Below are 14,436 nucleotides of genomic sequence, written 5' to 3'. Positions count from 1 at the left end.
CAATGACATTCTCCCCACCAAAATCCCACTGAAAGGACAGAATATAAATACTAGAAAAAGTCCACAGGAGTCATAAAACACATAGAAAGGTCATAAGGAAAGACAAAGAATTCCTGGAAGTTTAAACAAATAAAATCACGTTAAGAAAAAAAATAAAAATGCGGTCTTGTAATCCAACATAAGCAAAAAGAACAATCAGTAATAAAGACAGTAAATGAGTGTTCCCTTTTTTTTTTTTTTGAGACGGAGTCTTGCTCTGTTGCCCAGGCTGGAGTGCAGTGGCACAATCTCAGCTCACTGCAAGCTCCGCCTCCCAGGTTCACACCATTCTCCTGCCTCAACCTCCCAAGTAGCTGGGAATACAGGTGCCTGCCACCACGCCCGGCTAATTTTTTTGTTTTTTTTTTTTAGTAGAGATGGGATTTCACTGTGTTAGCCAGGATGGTCTCGATCTCCTGACCTCGTGATCCACCTGCCTCGGCCTTTCCCAAAGTGCTGGCATTACAGGCGTGAGCCACTGCGCGTGGCCAGGCAGATAAATTTTTACACTGCAGAAGCTAGGGCAGTGCCTAAACTCTCTACACAGTAAGGTGAAATGTTAAGTCCTCAAGGTACCACTAACTGTAACACCTCTCTTTTAAGGAAAGTGGTAGATTTGTTAATGGGTGTAATAGATTCTCAAAAACAGGTAGAAGAACAAATAGGGCCTAATAAAACAAGGAAGGGTGGGCCGGGCACGGTGGCTCATGCCTATAATCCCACTACTTTGGGAGGCCGAGGTGAGCAGATTACTTGAGGTCAGGAATTCGAGACCAGTCTGGCCAACGTGGTGAAACCCTGTCTCTACTAAAAATCAGCCAGGCGTGGTAGCTCACGCTTGTAATCCCAGCTACTTGGGAGGCTGAGGTGGGCAGATCACGAGGTCAGGAGATCGAGACCATCCTGACTGGTGAAACCCCGTCTCTACTAAAAATACAAAAAAATTAGCCGGGCATGGTGGCGGGTGCCTATAGTCCCAGCTACTCAGGAGGCTGAGGCAGGAGAATGGCGCGAACCCAGGAGGCGGAGCTTGCAGTGAGCCGCAATCACGCCACTGCACTCCAGCCTAGGCGACAGTGTGAGACTGCGAGACTCTGTTTCAAAAAAAAAAAAAAGAAAAGAGAGAAAATACCCTAACTCAACCAAACAACTGTTAGAATAAGCAAATATAACAAAGTTGTAGAATACAACATCAACATGCTAAAATCAGTTGCATTTCTATTCACTAACTATCCAAAAAAAAGTTAAGAAAACAATCCTAATTTACAAAAGCATCAAAAAGAATAAAATACTTAGGAATAAATTTAACAAAGGAGGTGAAAGATCTGTACATTTAAACTGTAAGACACTGATGAAAACAACTAGAGAAGACAGAAATAAACATTAAAAATCTGTGTCCATGGATAGTAAGAATATTGTTAAAATGTCCATACTACCTAAAGAAATCTACAGATTTAATGCAATCTCCATCAAAATTCCAATGACATTTTCCACAAAAATAGAAAAAAAATCCTAAAATTCACACAGAACCACAAAAGACCCCAAATAGGTAAAGCAATCTTGAAAAATAAGAACAAAGCTTAAAAGGCATCACATTTCCTGATTTGAAAGTATAGTACAAAGCTATAGTAATCAAAACAGTATGGTACAGACATAAAAATACATCAAGGGAATAGAAAAGAGAGCCTAGAAATAAACCCATGCATATATGGTCAACTAATCTTTTGACAAGAGTTCCAAAAATACACCCTGAAGCAGCCTGGCCAAAATGGTGAAACCCCATCTCTATCAAAAAATACAAAAAATAGCCAGGCACATGTGCCTGTAGTCCCAGTTACTCAGGAGGCTGAAGTGGGAGAACTGCTTGAACCCAGGAGGTGGAGGTTGCAGTGAGTGGAGATGGCGCCACTACACTCCAGCCTGGCCAGCAGAGCAAGACCCTGCCTCAAAAAACAAAAACAAAAACACTGAGGTAAGGATAGTCTTCAATAAATGGCATTGGAAAACCTGGACATCCACATGCAAAAGAATGAAATTGTACCCTTGTCTTATACTATACACAAAAATTAACTGGAAAGTGACTAAAAATCGAAATGTAAGAAATACACTGAAAGCATAAAACTCAGGCCGGGTGCGGTGGCTCACACCTGTAATCCCAGCACTTTGGGAGGCTGAGGTGGGCAGATTACCTGAAGTCAGGAGTTCGAGACCAACCTGGCCAACATGGTGAAACCCCATCTCTACTGAAAATATAAAAATTAGCCAGGTGTGGTGGTGTGCACCTGTAATCCCAGCTACTCAGGCAGCTGAGGCAGGAGAATAGCTTGAACCTTAGAGGCAGAAGTCGCAGAGAGCCAAGATCGCGCCACTGCACTCCGGTCTGGGCAACACAGCGAGAATCCGCAAAAAAAAAAAAAAAAAAAAAAGAAAGGGGAAGGGGAAGGGGAAGGGGAAGGGGAAGGGAAGGAAAGGAAAGGAAAGGAAAGGGAAGGAAGGAAAAAGAAAAGAAAAGAAAGAAAAAGAAAGCACAAAACTCCTAGAAGAAAACACAGGGAAAAATCTTGACATTGGTCTTGGCAATTACATTTTGAATATGACACCAAAAGAAAAGGCAACAGGCTGGGTGCGGTGGCTCATGCCTGTAATCCCAGCACTTTGGGAGGCCAAGGTGGGTGGATCATGAGGTCAGGAGTTCTAGATCAGCCTGACCAACATGGTGAAAGCCTGTCCCTATTACAAATACAAAAATTAGCCAGGCGTGGTGGCGCACGCCTGCATTCCCAGCTCAGGAGGGATCCCAACCTCAGAAGGTGGAGTCTGCAGTGAGCTGAGATCGCACCACTGCACTCCAGCCTGTGTTAACAGAGCGAGACTCTGTATCCAAAAAAAAAAAAAAGCAACAAAAGCAGAAATAAACAGGTGGGCTACATCAAACTAAAAGGCTTCTGCACAGGAAAGGAAACCATCAACAAAATGAAGTGGCAACCTTCAGGAGAAAATGCTTACAAACTTTACACTATGTGGTAAGAGATTAATATCCAAAATATATAAGGAACTCATACAACTCAATAGCAAAACAAACAAACAAACAAAAACACAGTTAAAAACTGGGCAGGCCAGGCGTGGTGGCTCATGCCTGTATTCCCAGCACTTTGGGAGGCCGAGGTGGGCGGATCATGAGGTCAGGAGTTTGAGACCAGCCTGGCCAACATGATGAAACCCCGTCTCTAGGAAAAATACAAAAATTAGCCAGGCATCGTGGCAGGCGCCTGTAATCCTAGCTACTTGGGAGGCTGAGACAGGAGAATCGTTTGAACCCAGGAGGTGGAGGTTGCAGTGGGCCGACGTCGTACCATTGCACTCCAGGTTGGGAGACATGGTGAGACTCTGTCTCAAAAAAAAAAAAAAAAGCTGGGCAAATGACCTGAATAGACATTTGTCAAAGAAGTCAGACAAATGGACAACAAGTATATGAACAGAAGCTCAACATCACTCATGATGAGGGAAATTCAAATCAAAACCACAATGAGGCAGGAAGATCGCTTGAGGCCAGGAATTTATCACCAGCCTAGACAACATAGCGAGACCCATCCCCACTAAAAATTTAAAAATTAGCCGGGGCCGGGCGCAGTGGCTCACGCCAGCACTTTGGGAGGCGGATACAGGCGGATCACGAGGTCTGAAAATCAAGACCATCCTGGCTAACACGGTGAAACCCTGTCTCTACTAAAAGTACAAAAAAAAAAAAAAAATTAGCCGGGCGTGGTGGCGGGCGCCTGTACTCCCAGCTACACGGGAGGCTGAGGCAGGAGAATGGCGTGAACCCCGGGGGCGGAGCTTGCAGTAAGCCGAGATCACTTGCCACTGCACTCCAGCCTGGGTGACAGAGCGAGACTCCGTCTCAAAAAAAAAAAAAAAAATTAGCCGGGCATGGTAGCACACACCTGTAGTACTAGCTACTCAGGACGCTGAGACAGGTGGATCCATTGAGCCTAGGAGTCTGGGGTTACAGTGAGCTAGGATCACACCACTGTACTCCAGCCTGAGTAACAGAACAAGAAGACCCATCTCAAAAAAAAAAAAAAAAAAAAAAAGATATAATCTCACACATATTAGGATGGCTACTATCAAAAAGATAACAGTAAACAGTAAACAAGTGCTGGCCAGGATGTGAAGAAGGGAGAACACCTGTACACTGCTGATGGAAATGTAAACTGGCATAGCTATTATGGACAATATTATAGAATTAAAAATATAACTAAAAATAGAAGTACCATATGACTCAGGAATTGCACCTCTGAATTTATATCCAAAGAAAATGAAATCAGTCTCTCAGAGAGATACGTGTACCTCAACGCTCCCTGCAGAATTATTCAAAATATCCAAGATATGTAGACAATCTAATATCCAGCAAGAGATAAATCCTGCCATGTGCAACACAAGGATGCTAAGTGAAATATGCCAAACACAGAAAAAATAAATACTGTATGATCTTACTTATACGTGGAATCTAAAGAAAAAGTCACAGAAGGAAAGAGCAGAAGGATGGTTGCCAGGGATTAGGAGTTGCGAGAAGTGGGGAGATGTTGGTCAAACGGCACAAACTTTCCATTATGAGTAAAGTTGTTAGTATCTAATGTACAACACAGAGACTATAGTTAATAATACTATTTTGTATACTTGAAATTTGCTGAAAACAAATCTTGAGTGTTCTCACCACCAAAAAAAGGCAACTATGTGAGGTGACAGATGTGTTAATTAACTTGATTGTCACAATCATTTCACAATGTATACATATATAAAATCATCAATCACATTGTACATCTTTTTTAAAAGCCACTAAAAAAATCTGTTCTTCAGAAGATACCATTATTAGAATGAAAACACAACTCACAGAAGGGAAGAGGATACACACACATATGCGCCAAAGGAAAAGCATCCAGAATATATACAATTTTCCTACAAATCAAATCAATGAGACAGACTACCCAAATGGTAGAATGGACAAAAAGCTTAAACAAGCCTTTTACAAAACAGGAAATCCAAACAGCCACAAAATATGCAAAGGTATTCAGCTTCTTTAATCATTAGGGAAATACTAATTTAAAACCACAATGAGATAGCACTGCATAACTACAAGACTAGTCTGACAATAGCAACCGAACTGTGGTCAAGAAAATGAAGCAACATGTACTATCATCAACTACTGTGAAACTGTGTATTTCAGGTAACATTTAGGCTCTACTTATTAAAGGTAAAGATACGTATACTCTTTGACTACCTCCTAGGTATATACCACAAATTAACATACATATACAACGAATACATGAGTCAACCATGGTAGTACGTGCCTGTAGTACCAGCTGCTCAGGAGGGTGAGGCAGGAGGATCGCTTGAGACCAGGAGTTTATAGCCTGGGAAATACAGCCAGACCCTGTCTCTAAAACAATAATTAAAAATTACATATGAATGTTCAAAGCAGCATCGTTAATAAGGGCTAAAAATGAGCAACAGCCCAAGTTGTTCAACATGAAAATGGACAATACTACATAAAACACGTAAGAATCTCACAAGAAGCACATGATAAAAGAATACATACAGCATGATTTTCTTCAAAAACAACCATCATGTTTAGAGAAAAGTGGTAAAACTATTAAGAAAAACAAGTACACCATTACAGAACTCTAATCATGAAAGTCAGGAAGGTCTTTTTAAGGGGAGATAGAAATATGAGATTAGAAAAGACATACAGATATCTGCAGTGCAGACAATGTTATCTTTCCTAACTGGATGGTGTTCAGTTTACAATTATTCATTAAAGTGTACATTTATGTTTTATGACCTTTTCTATACATATGCTATATTTTACAATATTTAAAATAAAAAAAAAAGCAGAGAGAAGGTATCAATTTTGCCAGCAGAAATCACAGCAAGGACAGCTCCATCCCCCATCCAGTTTGCAATCTGGTTACAGACGTTATTCCTAGAAGCTCAGCCTAGAGTATATTGTATGTTTCTTCAACCCTTTCAAGTATTTTGGGTGTTTACTAGCTTTTGATAAAACCCTTTCTTCTATTTTTTTTTTTTAATGACAGGGTCTCAATATGTTGCCCAGGCTGGAGTGCAGGCTATTGACAGGTGTGATCATCGCATATACAGCCTTGACCTCCTGGGCTCAAGCAATCCTCCTGCCTCAGCCTCCCAAGCAGCTGGAACTATAAGCATGTGCTACTGTGCCTGGCTATACCCTTTCTTTTTAAACAAACTGAAGTAAATTTAAAAGAAAAAAAGTCTACTACAATAAATGTGAATGAATAAATGAGGTGAACTCTCAGAAAGAGATCTAAAGCACATTCAAAAACCAAAATTTGGCAGGGTACAGTGGCTCATGCCTGCATTCACAGTGCTTTGGGAGGCCAAGGTGGGAGGACCACTTGAGGCCAGGAGCTCGAGACCAGCTTGGGAAACATAGACACATTCTGTCTCTACAAAAAAAAAGAAAAACAAACAAACAAACAAACAACTTTTTAAGTTAACCAAGTGTGGTGGCATGCATCTGTTAGTTTTAACTTCTTCAGAGGAGGAAGCAGGAGGATCACTTGAGCTCAGGAGTTCAAGGCTGCCGTGAGCTATAATCATGCCACTGCACTCCAGCCTGGGCAACAGAGCAAGACTCAGTCTCTTAAAGAAAAAAAAGAGTAAAAGAAAGAAAATAAAACAAAATTTACCTACAGTATACAAATAATTTTGCAATGACCTAAAAATGACTAATTCCTACTTTCCCTATTCATTTCAAATGTCACCTTTATTATATGCTACATTTTGCCTTAGATCTATTTCTGAACTCATCCTACTAATCTATTTATAGTACTTTTTAATAATTGGTAGTTTAAGTATCCCTCAATTCTTTCTCTTTTTTTTTTTTTTTTTGAGACGGAGTCTCACTCTGTCACCCAGGCTGGAGTGCAGTGGCATGATCCTGGCACACTGCAACCTCTGTCTCCTGGGTTTAAGTGATTTTCCTGTCTCAGCCTCCTGAGTAGCTGGGATTATAGGCATGTGCCACCACACCGGGCTAATGTTTTTGTATTTTTAGTAGAGAAAGGGTTTCACTATGTTGGCCAGGCTGGTCTCCAACTCCTGACCTCCAGAAATCTGCTCGCCTTGGCCTCACAAAGTGCTGGGATTACAGGCATGAGCCACTGCACCTGGCCTTCTTTTTCTTTTTAGTTGCTTTGTTTGTTTTTTTAAGACAGAGCCTTGTTCTATCACCCAGGCTAGAGTACAGTGGCTCAATCTCAGCTCACTACAACCTCCGCCACCCAGGTTAAAGCAATTCTCATGCCTCAGCCTCTGGAGTAGCTGGGATTACAGCTGTGTGCCACCACACCCATAATCCCAGTTACAGGAGTTGAGGCTGAAGAATCACTTGAGCCTGGGAGGCAGAAGCTGCAGTGAGCCGAGATCATGACATTGTACTCCAGCCTGGGTGACAGAGCAAGACTCTGCCTCCAAAAAAAACAAAAACAAAAAAATTAATCTTTACAAAGCTGGGTGCAGTCGCTCATGCCTGCAGTCCCAGCTAGTTGGGAGGCTGAGGTAGGAGGATGCTTGAACCCAGGAGTTAGAAGCTATACTGCACTGTGATTGAACCTGTGAATAGCTACTATACGCCAGCCTGGACAACATAGAGAGATCTTATCTCTTAAAAAAGAGGGAGTGAGATGCAGGTACGGTGGCTCACACCTGTAATCCCAGCACTTTGGGAGCCAAGGCAGGAGGGGATAGCTTGAGCCCAACCCTGTCTCCACAAAAAATAGTAATAATAATAATACTAAGTAAAAAGAAAATTCTCCCACATACTTTTCCAAAGGAACTTTAGTAGCAACTTGCAAAATTAAAAAACAAACCTTCTTGAGATTCTGATTGAAACTGCACTAAATTTATATATTAAGGAACTGATATTTTTATGTTGTCTTCCTTAACTATGGTATTTGTTTTCTATTTTCTATTTTAATTTTTTTAATAACATAAAACTAGGAGTGCATGAAAAGACAGCATCATCTAGTATATTAACTCTCACTTAAGTATTCTTTTCTTTTTTTCCTGAGACAGAGTCTCACTCTGTCACCCAGACTGCAGTGCAGTGGCGCAATCTTGGCTCACTGCAACCTCTGCCTCCTGGGCTCAAGCAATCCTCCCACCTCAGCCTCCCAAGTAGCTGGGTTTGCTGGGGCTGGCTACAGGTTCACGCCACCACGCCCAGCTAATTTTTGTATTTTTTGTAGAGACGGGGTTCCACTATGTTGCCCAGGCTGGTCTTGAGTTCCTGGGCTCAAGCAATCTGCCCACCTCAGCCTCCCAAAGTGTTGGGATTAGAGGTGTGAGCCACCATACCCCATACACAGCCTAAGGAAACTTTTCTTAAGAAAATACACATGTCAAAAAGGCAAAAACCAATACATTGTTATAACATCTCTATTTTATAGGTAAGGATACCGTGGTGCAAATAGTTTTACTCAAGGTCACAAAGGTAGTAAGTGGAGAAGCTGGAATTCGAACATAGGCGGTACAACTATAGGGCACATACTCTCAATCACTTAAGAGTTCTTACAGAATTCATATTCCAAAGTAGTATGGAGATGTAAAGCCTTTGGGGAAGCAATTTGAAAATACTTATTGGCAACCATCAAAAGGTGTACATTGTTTAAGCAAATAATTCAGTTTTGAGAATTTTTTTTCTAAAGAAATAGTCCAAATGAAAAAAAAGGCTACACTGCTTTCACTTTAGCCCTTATTTAAAGGGCTTATTTAAACAGTAATACTATTTAGTATTAAATAGTACACACTTCCCCCATATCCACAGACTGTATGGAATATCAACTAGCTGGACAAAAACTAATAGCTTCTCCTCAAAGCTCTTAACGGATAGGTTAGGAAGCCTATTATGGTAGAAAAGGCCAAGTGCAAGACTTTGGAGCACCCCAACAATGAGACTCTACTCCAAAATAGTAATTTAAAAGCATTATTGCATCCTTCAAAGAATAACAAAGATTCCTGCCACCAGTAAAACATGAAAGAAGAAGGGGTGGTAAATCCTATCTATTCCTATTATATAGTCTGACCACTGCAAAAGTCTGATAGCTGTTGGAAAATGACAGTGAATTATCATAACCAAATGGTGACTCCAAATGCTGCTATTTCTGATTTATTCTCTTCACTGAAAAAAACAGACTGTTATCTGGTACACATGGAGCAGCAGGACCCTGATGAAACTGCTACCTAGATTCCTAAAAGTACCCAGGTTTCTGATCTTCTTATATATTCAGCTTTACCTTTCCTTTTTTGCAAGAATAATTCTATTTTCTTTTTCTTTAAGCAATAGTGTGTAAACCACTAAATCACATCAATTTTAAATATTTTAGTATTTAATTCCTACACACAAGGAGATTCTCCTACATAACTACAATCCCATCAAAATCAGAAAGTTAACAATGATACCATACCGCCTGCATACAGGTTTGCAGCCGAGGAGCAATCTAGGTGTGCAGTAGACTATACGATATCTAGGTTTGTGTCAGTACACTCTGATATTCACACACCAACACGAAATCACCTAAGATACATTTCTCAGAACATATCCCTGTTGTTAAGCAACATATGACTGTATATAAAATTACAGAAAAAATAATGTACAGGACAGAAAGTGGCTCAGTGGTTACCTAGAAATGGAGATTGGAGAATATGGGATAATTACAAATGGTCACAAGGAAACTTTTGGGCATGATAGATGTTTATTGCTTTGACTGGGATCATGGTTTGACATGCACATATGTCAAAAATTATCAAAGAGTATACTTTAAATGTGTACCATTTATTGTATGTCAATTATACCTCTATAAATCTGTTTTTTTGTTGTTTTGTTTTGTTTTTTTTGAGACAGAGTCTTGCTCAGTCGCCGGGCTGGAGTGCAGTGGCACGATCTCGGCTCACTGCAAGCTCTGCCTCCCCAGTTCATGCCATTCTCCTGCCTCAGCCTCCCAAGTAGCCGGGACTAAAGGCGCCCGCCACTACGCCCGGCTAATTTTTTTTTGTATTTTTAGTAGAGACGGGGTTTCACCATGTTGGCCAGGATGGTCTCCATCTCCTGACCTCGTGATCTACCCGTCTCGGCTTCCCAAAGTGCCGGGATTACAGGCATGAGCCACTGCGTCTGACCTGTTTTTTTTTTAAATAGCCACATGTAACCACTGACTACATGTGTACTGCAGTCAATTGGACAGCACATATGTAAAGGACAAAAACAAAAATGATAGGAGGACTTAATTGTGAAAGCAGAGCTGTATACCTCTTAGAACACAATAGCATCTTTAAAAACATGAGATATTAAGAAAATGATTAATAAAATTACATAAGTTTAAGATCTCCTGTTCATTAATAAACATCACGAAGTGAAGAGACACACTAAAAACTGGAAGATACCTGCTACGTCTGTAACGAAGAATTAGTATCCAAAATACATAAACAATTAAGGGCCAGGCGCGGTAGCTCACGCCTATAATCCCAGCATTTTGGGAGGCTGAGGCAGTTGGATCACTTGAGGCCAGGAGTTCGAGACCAGCCTGGCCAACATGGTGAAACCCCATTTCTACAAAAAACACAAAAATTAGTCAGGCATTGTAGCACATGCCTGTAATCCCAACTACTCAAGTGGCTGAGGCAGGAGGATCACTTGAAACTGGGAGGCAGAGCCAAGATCGCCACTGCACTCCAGCCTGGGTGACAGAGCAAGATCCTGTCTTTAAAAAAAAAACTCAAAAAACAAAACAAAAAACCCCCACAAAATACATAAAGAAATTTTCTACAAATCAGCAAGAAAACAATTCAATGTTAACATGGGCAAAAAAATTAAAAAGTATTTCATAAAAAGAAAACATGGCCAGGCATGGTGGCTTACACCTGTAATGTCAGCACTTTAGGAGGCCGAGGTGTGCAGATCACTTGAGGTCAGGAGTTCGAGACTAGCCTGGCCAACATGGTGAAACCCTGACTCTACTAAAAGTAGAAAAATTAGCTGGGGTGGCAGTGCATGCCTGTAATCCCAGCTACTTGGGAGGCTGAGGCAGGAGGATCACATGAACCTGGGAGGCAGAGGTTGCAGTGAGCTGAGATCGAGGCACTGCACTCCAGCCTGGGCAACAGGGAAACAGAGTGAGACTCTTTCTCAAAAAATAAAAAGGTGCTCAATCTTATGAATAATCAAAGAAATGATAATCAAAACCACAATAAGATACAATTTCACCACCATAAAATGCAGACCACTTCAAGTATCGGCAAGAAGGTGAAAGAATGATACTCTCCTACACTTCTTCAGGGGAATAAACAGGTATAAACACTTTGGAAGGCAATTTGGCAATATCTAGTGAGGTCCAAGATATACATACCCCATGACCCAGCAATTGTTCCCCTAGTACACTAGAGCAGGGTCAGCAAACCTTTTCTATAAAAGACCAGAGAAATATTTTTGGCTTTGCAAAACATATGGTATCTGTCACAACTATTCAACTCTGCTGTTGAAGTGTGAAAGCAGTTAGACATTGTATAAACAAATGATCTTGGCAGTGCTCCAATAAAAAAAAATTTATCTACCAAAATTGGTGGTAGCGTCGTGGCCTGTAGGCTTTAGTTTGCCAAACTTGGACTCTCAGAGAACCCCTCAGATATTTGAACAACAACCAAAGACATGTACAGAAATATTCCAAACATCATTGTTTTTAATTATAAATAGTTGTAAAACTAAATATCCTTCAAGGATACAATGGATGAGCACAATATTGGTATATTTATATTATCCATAAGTGAAAATGAACGAACTAGAGCTACGTGTGTCAACATGAAGAAATCACATACAATACTGAACCAAAAAAGAAAGACCCAGAAGAATAGAGTTGTACCTCCTTATCTCAGGGGCATATGTTCCAAAACCCACAAAGGATACCTGAAACTTTGGATAGTACCAAACCCTATATATACTATGTTTTTTCCTATACATACATACATATATATCTTTTTTTTTTTTTTTTTTTTTTGAGACGGAGTCTCACCCTGTTGCCAGGCTGGAGTGCAGTGGTGCGATCTCAGCTCACTGCAATCTCTACCTCCTGGGTTCAAGCAATTCCCCTGCCTCAGCCTCCAGAGTAGCTGGGACTACAGGCATGCACCACCATGCCCAGCTAGTTTTTTGTATTTTAGTACAGACAGTATTTTACCATGTTGGCCAGAATGGTCTTGATCTCCTGACCTCATAATCCACCCACCTCTGCCTCCCAAAGTGCTGGGATTACAGGCGTGAGCTACTGTGCCCGGCTCCTATACATACATATCTATGATAAAATGCAATTTATAAATTAGGCAAAGTAAGAGGTTAACAACATTAATAAAATAAAACAAGTATAACAATGTGCCAGCATTACTACTCTTGCTCTTTGGGTCCATTATTAAGTAAAATAAGGGTCACTTGAACATAAACACTGCAATACCATAAGAGTTGATCTGATAACCAACACCCAAGATGGCTACTAAGTGACTAACAAGCTACTAACAGGTAGGCAGCATATACAGCGTAGATATGCTGGACGAAGAAATGATTAACATCCAGGGTTGACACAGTGGGATGGCACAAGATTTCATCATGCTACTCCCAACAGCACACAAGTTAAACTTATGAATTGTTTATTTCTAGAATTTTATATTTAATATTTCAACACTGAACAAGGATAACAAACTGCAGAAAGTGAAACCACATAAGGGGTGATGATACTGTACATATAGTAAGATGTCATATATAAGTTATAAAAACCACGCAGGCTGGGCACGGTGGCTCACGCCTGTATCCTGTAATCCCAGAACTCTGGGAGGCCAAGGCGGGTGGATCACAAGGCCAGGGGTTTGAGACCAGCCTGGCCAATACAGTGAAACCCCGTCTCTATTAAATATACAAAAAATTAGCTGGGCGTGGTGGTGTGCGCCTGTAATCCAGCTACTGGGGAGGCTGAGGTAGGAGAATCACTTGAATCCAGGAGGCAGAGGTTGCGGTGAGCTGAGATCACGCCATTGCACTCCAGCCTGGGAGACAGAGCAAGACTCTGTCTTAAAAAACAAACAAACAAAATACAAAATGTACTGTATATTGGTTAAAGATATACATAATAAAATTATAAAGAAAATAGTGAGGATGATAAACACTGAATATAGAAGCAGTTGCCCCTCATGGAGACTGAAAAAGATGTAATACAAAACAGAGAGAAGGGGCTTTAACTATATTGGTAATGCTTTATTATTTTATTTATTTATTTATTTATTTATTTATTTATTTAAGACAGAATCTCGCTCTGTTGCCAGGCTGGAGTGCAGTGGCGCGATCTCAGCTCACTGCAACCTCTGCCTCCCAGGTTTAAGCAATTCTCCTGCTTCAGCCTCCCAAGTAGCTGGGACTACAGGCGTGTGCCACCACATCCAGCTAATTTTTTGTATTTTTAGTAGAGACTGGGTTTCATCATGTTCTTGACCTCATGATCTGCCTGCCTCAGCCTCCCAAAGTGTTGGGATTACAGCAGTGAGCCACCATGCCCGGCCTGGTAATGTTTTATTTTTTAAGCTGAGTTATGGATGGGTGTTTATTATATCATTTTACACCTTTTTGAATATTTCATAATATAAAGATTCAAAGAAATCTAGTTTTACCTGGATAATATAGAAACTAATTAGAATTTAAATTGCTTCTTTTTTCTCTAAGTGATATCAATTCTGGAGACTACCTAATACGGATCAAAAGTAATGACTGATGAAAAAATAAATTTGAACTTGAAAGTTAATATGGCACACAACTCTTTCAGAACGTGTAATTTATGAGAAGGCGAAGATCCTTAACAGTGAAAAAATGGGAACAACCAACCTAAAACAAGATAAACGTTTAAAATTCTATGGTTTAAGAGGTTTCTCCAAATTCAATTATTTCTCTCTCCCCACTTTGGTTTCTTTCCATTTTAAATTAAAGTAATGCCAAATCTAGAACCAACAATTTAGGTTAAGACTAACTTCTTCATGATTCCCTGGGTCATACTCTTTTAAAATGAATGCTCTAAATCTTCAGTCCAAGTTAACAAATGAAACTTTTGTATTTCATCTTCCTTTACAAATACTGTGGCTAATTCCCTGTAATCACACCAGAGATCACACTTCTCTTATTTCAACAGAATGTCATCTTTCTATTGACTCTCTGGGTAAGACTACGATACACAGCTAAAAACTGCACTTCGTTCACCATCTTCATTAAACTATCAAAAGAAGGGACAAGGAAAACATTATTTCCAATAAGTAAACCTAAAAAAGCCTATA

General features: G+C 40.4%; 1 protein-coding gene and 1 long non-coding RNA gene across 2 annotated transcripts in view; both read right to left on the bottom strand.

Annotated features, from left to right (window-relative positions):
- PPM1D (protein phosphatase, Mg2+/Mn2+ dependent 1D) overlaps window positions 1–14,436 on the bottom strand; it is a 69,344-nt gene that overhangs the window by 46,770 nt on the left and 8,138 nt on the right. The window lies entirely within an intron of this gene.
- On the bottom strand, window positions 9,402–14,366 carry LOC144335488 (uncharacterized). The gene is made up of 2 exons (XR_013406370.1): window positions 13,550–14,366; window positions 9,402–10,109 (listed from the first exon to the last, which is right to left on the bottom strand). It is a non-coding gene; the product is annotated as an uncharacterized LOC144335488 (long non-coding RNA).

Source organism: Macaca mulatta, chromosome 16 (assembly GCF_049350105.2).
Source record: "Macaca mulatta isolate MMU2019108-1 chromosome 16, T2T-MMU8v2.0, whole genome shotgun sequence".
Lineage (NCBI taxonomy): Eukaryota > Metazoa > Chordata > Mammalia > Primates > Cercopithecidae > Macaca > Macaca mulatta.
This window is presented reverse-complemented; position numbering and strand designations above follow the sequence as displayed.